This window comes from Sus scrofa, chromosome 11 (genome assembly GCF_000003025.6).
Source record: "Sus scrofa isolate TJ Tabasco breed Duroc chromosome 11, Sscrofa11.1, whole genome shotgun sequence".
In the NCBI taxonomy this organism is placed as follows: Eukaryota; Metazoa; Chordata; class Mammalia; order Artiodactyla; family Suidae; genus Sus; species Sus scrofa.
In genome coordinates this window covers 39,452,717-39,467,303 of record NC_010453.5, presented here as the reverse complement: position 1 = coordinate 39,467,303, position 14,587 = coordinate 39,452,717, and the positions used below count along the sequence as shown (strand labels likewise).

General features: G+C 36.5%; 1 protein-coding gene across 7 annotated transcripts in view; it reads left to right on the top strand.

Annotated features, from left to right (window-relative positions):
• The window catches only part of PCDH9 (protocadherin 9), a 932,946-nt gene continuing 930,496 nt past the window's right edge, over nt 12,138-14,587 (top strand). For 6 of the 7 annotated variants that reach the window (XM_021065365.1, XM_001925503.6, XM_021065364.1 and 3 more), the window contains exon 1: nt 12,138-13,624. The gene's annotated coding sequence lies outside the window, so the exon portion shown is untranslated. The remainder of the gene's footprint in view (nt 13,625-14,587) is intronic. The other variant, XM_021065363.1, reaches the window with a different exon arrangement.

The window sequence follows — 14,587 nt, the reverse complement described above, 5'->3', positions numbered from 1 at the left end:
TAGAGGTTGTTCTAAGTGCAACCAGCAAAGGGGATGCTACATCCAGATTAATGTGAATTAAGCAACTCATTTCTGGGGTATATTTCTAAATCTAATATGGGGTGTGTGTGTGTGTGTGTGTGTGTGTGTGTGTGTGTGTGTGTTTTAACACCTTCAAAAACCCATCTCACAATGATAAACGAAATGGAGGCGAAAATCATAAGAGTAAAGAGTACAGAAGGTCACAAACAGATGTGGAGTTGCAATATATTTGTGGAAAATCATAAAATAAAGGAAGCATATTTCTAAAGTGAAGGAAGCTATAGTTCAGGATACAGGAAGTTTAGGGTTGAATGTATAAGAATCCCAGACTCACAACAAGTTTTGGAGTAAGACAGACTGTATGTGACTTTATGTTTTGCTAGCCTGTGTGAGAGAAACCTAAAATCTCTATCTTATCATTTCAGGCCCATTCCTTAGTAGATGCGTCTGACCAGGAGTTGGGTCTCTAAGGCCTGGGTCCTGGAACCTACCTACTTCCATCCAGGGCCTCAATCATCTTCACAAAGTAGATTCAAAATTAAACCAAACCAGGAACTAACTAGTACACTCGGAACAATATGAGAAAATTTTACATTCAAGAAAAATGAACAGGATAAGAAAGGATCCTTCAGAGAATGTGAAAAAAAGAAAACTGGTATTTGAAAAATTTATGATTGGCGATTCTTAAGAAACAATAGTAAGAGAAAATGAGGAGGAAGGAAAGCTCCTCTCTACTAAAAATATGACATCTAATAAAAGAACAAATGTAAAGAGTGTTAGAAAATTCCTGGTTTTGCAAAACTTAATTATTAATTCATGGATTCAGGTCAAAGGTTATAAATGGATATCAGAATCATTTGATGTCAGTGTGTCAAGTAATAAAATATTGGCATAGAGCCAATGCATCATCCTCGAGATTATTTACTTATTGAAAGAAGGGAAAATCCTCTACAGTAGCAAAGATTACAGTTACTTCTTGCATGAGATGACCATACTTCATTTCATGAATTATGAAATAATCCAAAACTATGAGTTTCCTTGTATGATTAAATATGAAGAACATAACCTCACCTATGAGATCTTATTGTCCAGAATGCTCAGCTGTAATCAAGACTTAGTCCCATGCTATACATTATGCAACCACTAGACATGTCACCATTGAGAACATGGATTGTGCCCAATAGCGTAAAGTATATACCAGGTTTCACAGGTAAAATACTTTTTAAAAAGGAGATAAAATATATTAACAGTTATTATGAACATTTTTATATTTGTTACATGGTGAAATGTATTTTAGATACATTGGGTTGAATAAAACACCTTGTTAAAATGATTTCACCATATTTTTTCTAATTTTTTAAAAGCAGCTATGAGAATATTTAAAAGTATGTGTTGTATTTTATTGCACAGCACTGCTTTAAACCTAAATCCCTGTTTAAAAAATACAGGTGACAGAGAATCAAGTTAATTACCCCAAGAAGAAGCAATTAAGCAAATGCACATTGTAGAATAGTCTACTGTACAATTGCCCTAAAGCCAACAAAAATAAAGTATGAAGGAAAAAAAAATTGAGAGAACTCTTCAAAACTAAGAGGCTAAGCTGTAACAATAAAAGCACAGTGAACACAAATTAGATTGAATTATATTTAGAAGAGAGAGAACATAAATGGATATAAACTCTTGTTTGAGAATGAGAAGAAAAAATGAATAATAAACTAGATATTAGATGATGTTATGGAATTATTATTACTTTCTTAAGTGTGATAATTATATCTTGATTATGGAAAACTCTCCTTATTCTTGGGATGCATTCTAAGTAATTTTTCAATGACAACTCTGTATCTTACTTTCAGATGGTTGAGCAAATGTTGTGAGAAAGAGCCTAAGGAAATTGGACAAGATACTAAAAATTGCTCTATCTAGACAAAGGATTATACTATTTTTTACACATTTTTTTATTAAAAAGAAAGTGTCCAAAGCTTCAAGTAAAGTGGTCAATATTTTCAAATTTTCTCTTCCTCCACGCTATACTATTTTCTTCCATATATATTTCTTACCTTGATTAAAAAATGTAATATGTACTGTGTAATATCAAATAATATAAAAATATCAGAACTCTCCAGTGGAAAAGAATTATTCTTATGTACATTGATATTGCTTCAATTCTTTCCTTTCCCACCAATTCTCATTCACACAGTATTTCATTTACAATTGAAACACCAGATGCGAAATGGTGATGGTTATACTAGTCGGTATTCCATCACTGTCATTAACCCTGTAAGTTTTCTTCACATAAACGTAAAACAATAATTGACTAAAATTGTATTGGACACGACCATGAATATTCATTATAATTAAAACATCAAATTATGAAAAGAAAAATTACTTTTGTACTCACTTGTCATAGATTCCCATTCAGCTAGGCATCTAGACAGCTTTAGAGCAACTTTGCAGAACACAGTTTCCTTTGTGGCAGGGTAAGGATTTAGCATTGTCGCTGTAGCCGCTCGGGTTGCTGCTGTGGCATGGGTTCAGTTCCACTATATACTTAATGCTATATGTCTGTCTTGTTTGACTCAATTAAAAAATTATGCTCTGCTTTGTCTTCCTAATAACAGAATTAATAACCTAGACAGTTTAAGGGCAGATCTAACATAAAAAGGATGCTGGAGTAGAATCCTCCTCATCTCAAAAAAAATTGCAAATACAATACACGTAACAACAGTGACAAGGGATACAAAGTAGATTGTTTCACAAAGTTCATTAGTAACCCCTCTGGAATTCAAGGAGCATATAAAAGTTAAATCTCAGTAAACACCGTTTGTATGATTTTTAATGACATGCATATAGTTTATAGCCACTTAACATTAAAACAGATGTTTCTCTTTTTTTTTCACCAATATTTGACAATGGAAATCTCATAAATGTTAAGGCACTATTACTTCCATTTAAATAGGCGATACCCAGAAGGGTATATCTTTTTTTATACCATTTTAGGCCTTGAGTACCCTGCAGAGTTTCAGCCACCATTGATTAATGAGTAACTCCTCAAAAAGCAGACCTCGAAATCAGCACATTGTGTTAATGAAACAGGACTGAAAAATGCTCACATTCAAAACTAACACAAGACAAGAAAGAAAGGAAGAAATATCAGAAATAACATAGGCAATTTTGTCACCTTTCTGAAAGAAACATTTGCTGTAAGGTGTATACTTTATATATTAATATTTCCTGTAATTGTATTGCTAGTTTTCCTAGCTATAGATTCTAACATATTTTTTGCAAGAATATGATTACAATTTTGAAGTCATAAATAACATATTAAATAACAAAAAGTAAATTACTAAATGGCAAATGTGAATAAACAATTTAAAAATATAATGGTTAATAAAAATTATTTCATTCAAATAATACCTTTGACATTATATTAGTATTGATACTTGCAATGATATAAAAATGGTTTAATGATTTAATGTTTATATTAAAGTAATTTTATGAAAGGTAGAAGGTAACTTATCAGGTTTATGAAATTTATAACATAAAAATTATTTCCTAAATCCATACATTTGACACTTCTAGTTGTTTTAATATGCATTGCAAAGAAAGTCCTCTAGATGGCAGTATTTACCACAATTAGAAAGTATTTTCACAATTCACAAATGAGTCAGAGTATAGAGTTAAAAATTCATTTTTTCTAGTATTCAGTATTTCTTTAGCATTTTTGTTTTCTCCAAATGAATATTTAACCTAATTCAGCAAGTTTTTGCTCAGTTATTAGGTTATTATTGCAATTTAATTTGCAAATTTCCAGAAACAGTTAAGTTGCCCCAAAACTTTAGAATAAATGTAAATGTGATTGCTATCCTTTGGAGGAATTACAGCAAGTTATTGAGACTACTGTAACCAGGATAAAAGAAATCTTAGCAACTAACCAGATGAATTACATTTTTTCAGGCTTCTATATAATCTTAGGTTTGAACAAATTTCTCTATGCTTTGTTGAAACCTACAGCCTTATAATCAAGGGAAGTTTTCATCTTCTATTTGAAGTAATTGTAGTTATAATTTTTTGACTTTATGAAAAACCCAAATAAGTCACAGATGTATAATAGAATCTAGGGAAATCATATTTGTCAGAGAATTTGTGGATGGGATATGTTTCTTTAAATTATGAAATGGTAGAAATAATTTCAAATTATAAAATTAACTTTCATACTGGATATAGTACACACTACTATAAAACAAATAAAAATACCTCATATACACATCTAAAAATCTTACATTTTTCTGAAAATAAAGATGGAAAGAAATGGCCAAGTTAGCCCCAGTAGTTGGTCTATAGATTTGCTGTGTCATCTATAATGATAGAAAATTTGTTGCTAATGGTTGGAGGAGAGATTTCTTTCCAATTTCATTTAGTATTTCAGAGACATAATTTGTCACATATTTTTTCTGATTTCCTAGTATTTCCTAATGAACTCCAGTAATATTTTCACTTTTGATTTGTCTATGTAGAAATGTAATTGGATACAAACTTGCTGAAATTAATCATAATATATAAAAATACTAATATTACACATCTAAAAGCAGTGTTCCTGAACTTTGTCACTACTCCTAGTTTTGTCCAGATAATTATTTGTAGTGTGTGAATGTGTGTGTGTGTGTGTGTGTGTGTGTGTGTATGTTGGTGCAAGTTGGGGGAGGGGTTTTTATGTGCATTGCAGACATGTGGAGTCATCCTTGGGCCTCTTCCCTACAGGCCAGTAATAATAGTCATACCCCCACCTATGCTCTGGTTGTAACAATCAAAGGGTCCCCAGATATTTCCACATGTCTCCTAAGGGGTAAAATCACCTCAAGGTGAAAGCCACTAAGACAAACATTTGATCTTTTTTCTCAGTCTTCTTATTCTCCGTCACAATTATGACATGTAAATCATGCTGTGATAGCTCATAGTTCAGTCCTTCAAAGGGATATATTAATTGGGAACAGAGTCAAGCAAAACTCCAAAGTTGCTGTGGTTAGTTCTTACTTGAGTTGGGACTCTTGGTTGCAAAGAATAGCTATTATTTAAGTTAGTAGTGTAGCTCTTAAGATGCAGTGGCAAGGTTATAACTGGACACTGACAATGAACCAGAACCAAATGATTAACTACCATAAAATGTTCCCCATCTCTGATTCCTCCTGTGCATCATCTTCATTTTTCTTATTCTCCATCCTAACCCTGACCCAGCCTTCTCTTTGTTTTCCCCTCCATGTAATGAAAACTACCGTTTCTAATTACTCCTGACTCAATATCGCTTCTTTTTCAGAGAATGATTAGATTGATCTTGGAGTATCTCAGTTGTAAATCTAGGTTCTTGACAAGGAGGTTCATTGGTCCATCTCAAAATTAGTATTTTCATAAACGTAATCAAGTGTTGGCAGAATGGAATGCCAGCTTCCGGCAGTGCAGAAGGAGTCCACATTGTGTGACCAAAGCTGCTTGGCTTTTCACATGGATGGAATTCCAAGAGAAACATCTCCAAAAAAGTAGGAATGCTTTGTGAGCTTAGGAGTCCACATAAGTATCCTATCACCTCTTGGTGACAACTTCTGACCTCATCAGTGGCCTGGTAAGCCCTCCTAGTCTGCTTCATGCAGCCTCCCTTCCCTCAAAGTGGGCCACACTCCAAACAGACTTCTTCACACCCAGTGAGATAAAATAAAACTAAAATTTAGTTCCAGATATCTAATCTCTGAGGGGGACAAAAACAATTAAATCAAATTAATACATGACTGATGGGCACATTTCTTGAGCCTCCGAGCCGTACTTGTGTGCAAAGTATGTTTGGTAATAGAATTAATCCCTGCATGGTACAGTGGTAGATATAGGCCTTTGTCCAATGCTCTTTTTGTTTTGTTTTACTGAGAGCCATGGCACTTTGCATCTAAGATGCCTTTTAGGTCCTTGCTAACTTAAAACGTGGTCCACAGATCAACAGCATCAGGAAACCCCAGGAACATGAGAGGAATGCAGGACCCCAGTATCCACCCAATATCCAGTATATCAAAACCTGCCTTTTAATGTAGAAAGATCTCTCACACATTAATGTTTAAGTAACACAGAGCAGGTTAATTAATTGTTATTTAACTCATGAATAGAAATCAACTTTAGTATAATACTCAGCTTAAGATAATAAACTTAGTAAACATTCTGGAACAATATGAAGATTAAACATTATATTGCTAGTGTATTTACATTTATTATCAATAACTTGCAATTGAGCTTTAAAACTAGTGATTAATAGAGCTCCCGCTGTGGCGCAGTGGATTAAAAATTCAACTGCAGCAGCAGCTGGGGTCACTGCGGAGGCGCAGGTTGGATCCGTAGCCCTGCATGGTGAGGTGAAGGATCCAGGCTTCCAGGCAGCTGCGGCACAGGTTACAGCTGCAACTTGGATTCAATCCCTGGCCCAGAAATTTCCATATGGCAGAGTGTGGTCATAAAACAAGCAACCAACCAACCCTCCCGCCAAACTAGTAATTAACGTAACAAGCAAAACTTTTAAAATCTAAAATATGAAGGGGAGATAGTGTTATGAGAATTAGCCAAGTAGAAAGGACTTACAGGATAGTGCACCTCACTGCAAACAAACAGGTAAGAGCCCTCAGCTGAATTATATTGAAATACAGCTATTTGAATATTTCTGTGCTAAGCATATAGGAGTTTTTTAAAATATAGTTGCTTTTTAAGGAATGTTTTTTACAGAGTATGTTTTTTAATTAGATTTTTGAATGAACTAATGAATAGATTTATGACGTTTAATGTTTCCTTTATGTGCTTTATACATCATTTCATGGAATCCTCATTTTTCCACTTTTTCTTACTAATTGTAGTCTTTACCTAAAGGATTACCTGCTCTTTAAGATCTACTTATATGTTGTAAGATAGCAAAAAAATCAGTCCTGATTCATAGGAAGGGACAAATATTACTGGAAAATAATTACTCGTTCATTTCATTACTCTTTCAAAATAACTGCTAAAGGCATTCCTATTGGTGTAGACATTACTTCCACAAACCAAACCATTTTCTATGAGGCCTTAGATATAATGATATTGCACACAGACATGGATGTGATTCACTCTCCAAAATCAACACATTGTATAAATATTTATAATTATTTTGAAATTGTAAGGGGTATTTATCACTTTTTTCCTCATATTTTACAAGTTATATTTTTCCGAGGAAATTTTTCCTAATTAGGCTTTCTTATAAACTCCACATATAATATTTTGTGTATCGTGCTATTTTTTAAAATTACTGTCTTTTACGATGACCCCATTCCATACAGCCAAGAAGTTTCTTTGAGGCTCTTTTAATGCTTTCTGAAAATTTCTCCAATCTGTTTGAGGCTGAAGCATGGTCAGTTCATAAGCATAGGATTGAAAAGATGATGTGCCTGTCAGGATCTTTGAAATGATTGTGCAGTGTGTACTGCAGAATAAGATTTTCATTCTCATTTGTGAAAAAATTATTTTAAAGAATTATATGTATTCACACACACAATTTTTGTAAGCAGCGTGGCACTTCCTTAAATTCCGAACAAAGCCTATCAGTATCTGGTAAAGGCTGAACAATCCCTGTCTCCATTACTCTGGCGTTATCAGTGATATGGAGGCTGCAGGAGTCAGTGGAATATGCAGTCTCCCTGACTCACCCTAATTCAATAAGAGGAGGACTGGGAGTTGAATTTGGTTCCTAAGAGGAGACCAAAGGAGAAAAACGAGGCTTATCCATCCTTCCCTATGTTAGTAAGCGTATTTATGTGTACATTATGTAACAAATTGGGCTCCTAGAAGAATATTGTGTGAGTTTTTGTCTTTTAAAAAAGGACAGAAAAAAATAGACATAAGAGAAATATATGCATGAAGAAATTGGGTGGAGGGGGACAAGGAATGAAAGTGACTAGAGTGATATTATTTCAAGTATACAAACTCATTCTTTTTTTTTTTTTTTTTTTTTTTTTTTGTCTTTTTGCTATTTCTTTGGGCTGCTCCCACGGCACATGGAGGTTCCCAGGCTAGGGGTCGAGTCAGAGCTGCAGCCACTGACCTACGCCAGAGCCACAGCAACGCGGGATCTGAGCTGAGTCTGCAACCTACACCACAGCTCACACAACACCGGATCGTTAACCCACTGAGCAAGAGCAGGGACCAAACCCTCAACCTCATGGTTCCTAGTCGGATTCATTAACCACTGCACCACGACAGGAACTCCACAAACTTATTCTTAAGAATTTATTCTTATGATAAGAAGTAGTACTATTGAAAGAGGATTTTAAAAATTATATGATATTTATTTGAACTTGAAAAAGTTCTAATATCTATGAAAAATAATTGGACAAATGCTTTTGTGCTTGAAACATGTTCTTATCTCAACATTTTTCTATCTCTATTTTGAAGTGTAAATAGAGGTTCTTCCAAATAATGTACATGCTGTATTTGGACATTTATCATTTATATAAATATGAATTGATCTTACTTGATATTCTAATCTAACGATTCTTACCTACAAATATAAATATACAGACACAAGAAATAGAAAGTTTTGTATGTTGTATTTCACTAGAAATTACATGATTTTAAAATGATCAAATTTTTTAAAGTTAAACATATATTTATTGTCTCTTTACTATCTTGAAACCACTTTTTTCATGTTTCCTAAGTGATTACTTGAGCCCCACCTGTGATAGGGAAAATATTTGATATCAGAGCGATGTCTATATGAAGTCTTAAACAACCAATAAGGAAATCTGAGAATTCAATATTTTTTTATTTATATAGCAATCATGATAAAATAGTGGTACTGGAAAATGTCAGTTTATATTGTAGTAACTGTTAGTGCTACAAACCTGACAGCTACAATCATTGTCAGTCAAAAAAACATAGCAAATTGGGATAAATTTAGTTTAGTCATTCAAACAGAATGAAGCTTCTTGTCACCTGCTTTCCTTTTTCATTTGAATAACTTAGTCTAGGTTTTATTTAAAAGAACGGGAAAAAAAGAGAAAGGTATTCAAAGAAAAGAATTAATAGTGCAGCAAAAGAATGATTCTGAGGAACTTACTACACTCTGCCAGTTTGCACAGGCTTAAAAGGTGTTAATTTTCTTTTGGTGGTGTTAAAATTCTGCATTGTAATCTTCTGAACAGTAATAATACAAGCAACCCTTGGTATTTTTCCACACACTTCCCCCCACCACCATACAATACAATACAATAGTCTAGGCTCTTCTGTGAAATGGGGACAATAAAACCTGCTGTGACATTACAGCCCCTGTGATTGATTGATTAATGTCGGTTAGACACAATAAGATGTCTGGATTAAAGGAACTTTTGAAGTATAAGGCACAAAAGAATTTTATTTTATTTTATTTTTAACTTTGATTGGAATATAGAACTAGTACATTAGAGTTGAAAATTTTAGTCTTGAAATCCTTGAGGAGGTCGTTTGATCATTCCAAATACCACAGACTATGCCATTTATATAAAATGTAACTTTAAAAAGCCTTTGTGATCTCTGTGTGAAATGTAATTTTAAAATGCTGAGTGGTAACTAGAAAATCATAGATGAAAATCCAATTAACAAACTGAACTGTGTTATAATTTATTAAATGCCATTACATGGAAATTATTCCTTAAAAATATATAAACAAACATTACATTTTTTTGAATATAAAATAATTTAACTCAATCTCTCTTTCTGTATCAGTCTCTAATTGCACTTTAGTCTTCACTTTGCTTGCAGAAAGTGATTTAGATTCACAAGTATCTTCTGACCTATATAACCACCCGGCAGAGAACGCTAAGGTAATTTTACTACAGCCTCGACGGTATAATTCTTAAAGTACTAATTAGGGACAACGCAGGTGAGCACATGATAATTTCTTGCTGTAGAAAACATGCACTGACAAAGATGTATTAGGGTTAGTTGAAGAAATCTAATTTGAAATCTAACATATATACTGGAAGATGTATATTGGAAGTCATATAATTGAAAGTCTAACCTTTTATTAAATTCATGAAAGAGAAAAGTGATTAAATGCATCAAAAAATAAATGTTCCCTAGAAACACTAAAATAAATGAAAAATATCATTCCCCTAATTCATAATTATGCAGATATACATTTTTTCAAAAAATAAAAAGCAGGATAAGTGGATTGTGAGCAACTCTCGATAGGCACTTGTAGATATGGTGGTTTGGGCAGAAGCCTCAAGTTATGATTGCAGAGGGTTAGGAAAATGACCCTTTATATTTAATTTTCTGCCAGGAATATTAATAAGCTGTCTAATAATAGTTCTCATTCTGCAGTTTAGCAGTTGGAATATAATAGGGCAAACAATAAGCTTCAACCATGCTAGCTTTAAGGGCTAAAACTATTACAATTAAAGAATCCCAGTAATTTAGATATGCCAAAAAAACTTACACAATGCAATGCACTGAAGTCAGTAGTTCTATTTCTGTATTATACTCAATCTCCTTTGAAAAGAAGCTATATCTACTTCATTTTGAGGCTTTGACCTGCGATGTCTGTTAATTGAAGCCTCATAGACATGTCTTATCATGTGATGATATATTTTTTCTTCCATAACCTCTACCATTGTTCATACTAAGATTTCATTTATGAGCTTAGGGTAATAATGGGTTCTGACTACCAAGAAAATCTACCCCTTCGCAAACAGAAACAATTCTACTTAGGAATAATGTTAAACAATTATTGCTAAGCTATGTGCTGCCACTACAACATGACTTTGAAATGACTACAGTATGATTAGAATAAGAGTGTAATATAACTGTGATGCTTACAAAATGAACTGGAAAGTGACTGTGCTGATATGTTTATTGTAATATATCAGAAGGATGGTTCATTTATTATTTTAAACTAGTTCAGATCACAAAATAGGTGACAATTGGAACAATGCACTCGCTTAAATGGTACATTTTGTGAATGGCAAAATGAACATTCACTGTGGTAAGATAAAAATATCTTCCTTGAATTCACTCACATTATTGTAGAAGTTAATATTTTTGTATTGACTTTTAGATACTTAAGCAGTCCTTTTTAAAACTGTATATATTCTAATCATACAAAATACTATCATAGGAGTTGTTTAGCTATTTCAAAACAGTGTCAACCTATGGCTTGCTAGAAACCTGTTTTATATTTCACACATAAGGGATTAATGTATTTTACACTGGGTTTATAGGCACTGCACTTATAAAAAAAAAAAGAGCTTATAGTCTCAGAGTGGGGAAATTGCAATGTCAAATGTGTTGGTTAAATTAAGGGATTATTTATAGAATATCTAAATTTAGTAGATTTCCGTAGTAATTTTTTTCTTTTTACTTTTAAATATCTAAAAATAAGTGTTCATATTTAAAAAGGAAAGCCATTGTATTCAAAAACAAGAGGTGTTCCTGAAACTCCATCCCAGTGCATAACTATATGAAGAGCCTTTATGGCATCTTCAGGCCAGTATAGAATGGGGAACACGGAGGTTTAAAATAAATGCCCTTTATCCTCCCTGTAAGTTAGAATAAGTTATTCAATCATGCATTAAGACCTTCTTAGACCTTTATAGGTCATGCTAAAAAATAATTTTTTGTTGTTGTTCCAAGTGAACTGTTATTATTAATGCCTCAAATTTTACTCAGGTATCTGGCGTCGTAGGTACAACCCATTGCACAAATCTTCGTGGTTTACTGATTTTAAAAGATCAGTCAAATATAGATAAGTGCTTTCAGGGCCAATATTTATGGTATAAACTAATCCTTTTGAGAGTTATTCTATCCGGCTCTTGAATGAAAATGAGAAACGTATGAGGATACTCGACGGAAGAGGAGTCACAGAAATGAACTGCACAGGAAAGCCAAGTACTACAGGTAAAGTTGGAATCCTCAGACAGTGTTAATGGGAAAGGAAATATGTTCCTCAGCTTGGGGAGCAGCTGGACGGGACTCCTCCCAGCCTCTCCCAAGTAAAGTTTGCAGATAGGTGAGCTGAAGCGGCTTTTGCCGCAGCCACGCGTCCGGGCGAGCTCTGTTTCGTAGGTTTCTGGGCGCTGCGGGAGCAGAAGTGCAAGGTCAGCCTTGATCAGCCGCCGCGGCCTGTCACACTCCCGGGTAGGAGACTTCTCTCCGCACAGCGGACAGGCCTAGGGCTGACTACGGGGATCCCAGAAGCTGTCATTTTCCCTTTCTCCCGGCAGCTTCCGTCACCCAGCAAGTAGGGAGTGCTCAAAGTAATTTTCTCTCCGGTCTTGAAGGAGATTCAAATATCCTCTGTCCCGACCTTTCCTATCCGCCCTCTCTGCCTTTCCGGCCAGAGTCCCCGCCAGCAAAAGCCTCTAGTTGCAGCACCGGGCGTGTAGTCCATTTAACGCGCTCCGGGGATCTGCTGGCCCCTGCTTCCCTCCGAGGGGCGACGGAGTGTTTCGCTCCTCGGACCCCGGGTGGTCTCTCTCCGATCTCTGCATTTTGGTCCCTCGATTTAGCAAAGAGAAGTGCGGGATGTGCGTCGGCAACCGGGCCGCCTCGGCATCCCCCATCCGCCCTCCGCGGTGCCCGAGGCTCCAGGGTCTGCGCCCCGCACGCCCTGCCGGCTTCCCGCGCTGCCTCTGGTCGAGCGACTGCCGGGGCTCGGCTGCTCGCTACACGGAGCCACTCCGAGCAGCCGCCAGCCCTTATGCGCCCGTGACAGCCCTGTCCTCGCGGGTCTGGGGAGCGCCGCCGCTTCCTTCCCCGACCGGCCCATGCTGGGCATGCTCAGTGCGCCTCCTGGAATCCAGCTCTCCCGGGGCTGGGATCGTGACTCCGGGTTTTCGTGACTGCCAAAGGGGCGATGGGGAGGGGAGGCTGGAAGACAGTCAGCGCCTTGTTCCGCGCCCGGCTGTGGCCGCCCGCACCGCAAGATACGGGCCAATCAGGGGGCAGGGGCGGGGCTCAGTTCGTCACGCCCTCCCTCTGGGCTTATTGAGAGTTATATCAAGAAATTCAGTTCAGAGAGAGGAGAGAGGAGAGGGAGAAGGAGAGAGGGGCAGAGGAGAAGGGAGAGAGGGAGAGCATGCCAGACAGGAAGGAGCACCCTAGAGTCTCTGAAGCCCGAGAGAGATAACCAATTAGGAATTTTTCAGGCAACTGTCACCCGGAGATCATCCAGAGAATCACCATCACCCCAACTCTGACGTTTCCTACAAGAAGTTAAGAGACTTGAGCAGTATTGACATCGGAGGGAAATGGTATGCTTGATGCTGTGGAAAATATCCCTGAGCTGAAGAAGTGCAATTGGATGTTGTGTGTGTGTTAAATACCAGAAGAGCTCAGACCCCGTGGGTAATAGAGACGAAATGTGGAGAGAATGACTAACGACAAATCTGTGAATTTGTTTTCTGGAGTTGCTAATTTGCCAGCCCGAAGCAACACATTTTACAAAGAGGAAACGTTTTGCTGCTTCTGATTTCTCCCCAAACTGGTGCTACCAGATGCATGGCTTTCTATGTGTTGGAACAGATCATTCCTAACTGCAGCATACCGGGAAAGGGGAAAGGTTGAGGCAACTAACGTAAGTGTAAAGTTTCGCATGCACAATTGTACATTTTGTGTTTAGATATGTCCTCGGTGTAGACGATAGATGTTTGTAATTGGGTAGACGGTTGGGGCAGAGCTCACCTACTAGGCTGTATCTGCATCCCTACCTGCATCACTCTGCCGGAACTAATCGCGGGCATCAGCTACCGTGCAGCCTAATGCAGATAAGATTAGAGCCTGGGAACTGACCAGTTCTACTCAAGTAGGTAGCTGCTTGGAACCTTGCACCCATGTAAATTGCAGTTGGGGGGCATCTAAACAGAAGGCTTTTTACCTGCATTACTGAGTTGCAGTATTTACGTGTGGCAGATGTTACTAATACTATAACCAGAGATCGGGGGTTAAGAAACTGCAATTTTTTCCCTCTTTTATGCTCAGTAGAAAATATTGTGCTATTACATGGAAATGTTAGCTGCGTTTCACTTGTATCTTGGCACTCTCTTCCACCTCTAGGATAAATAATCCTATATTATTATATATATTCTAAAAGTTTTAATGCGTTTATTAATTCTAATGGGGCTAATTTGGCAACATGGAGAAATGAAAGCAAGGTTTGGGTAAGAAATTGGAGGTCTTGGTATTGTGATTTGAGGTTATGTAGTGGCCGGCGACTATTGCTTCTGATGCTGCAGCAGCATGTCCGGATGCTTGTTTCTCAGTAAAATTGTATTAGAAGGCAGTTGAAGAACTGGGAGGAAAGAAAAAGAGTCTTTTCAGAAGAAAAAGATGACTCAGTGTGGCAGAGACAAAAACACATCACATTTAACATGTGACAAAGCAATTAGCAGGAACCGTAGCTAAATACTTAGTGTTTTTCACTTGCTCCTAAAAAAACTAAGGGAGGTAGGTTAGAAGCCAGGAGGCGGGTAAGACGGGGGAGGGGAAATAAAAGCAAGAATGAATGTTTTGAATTAAACAGTGTCCTGAAACTAGTGTG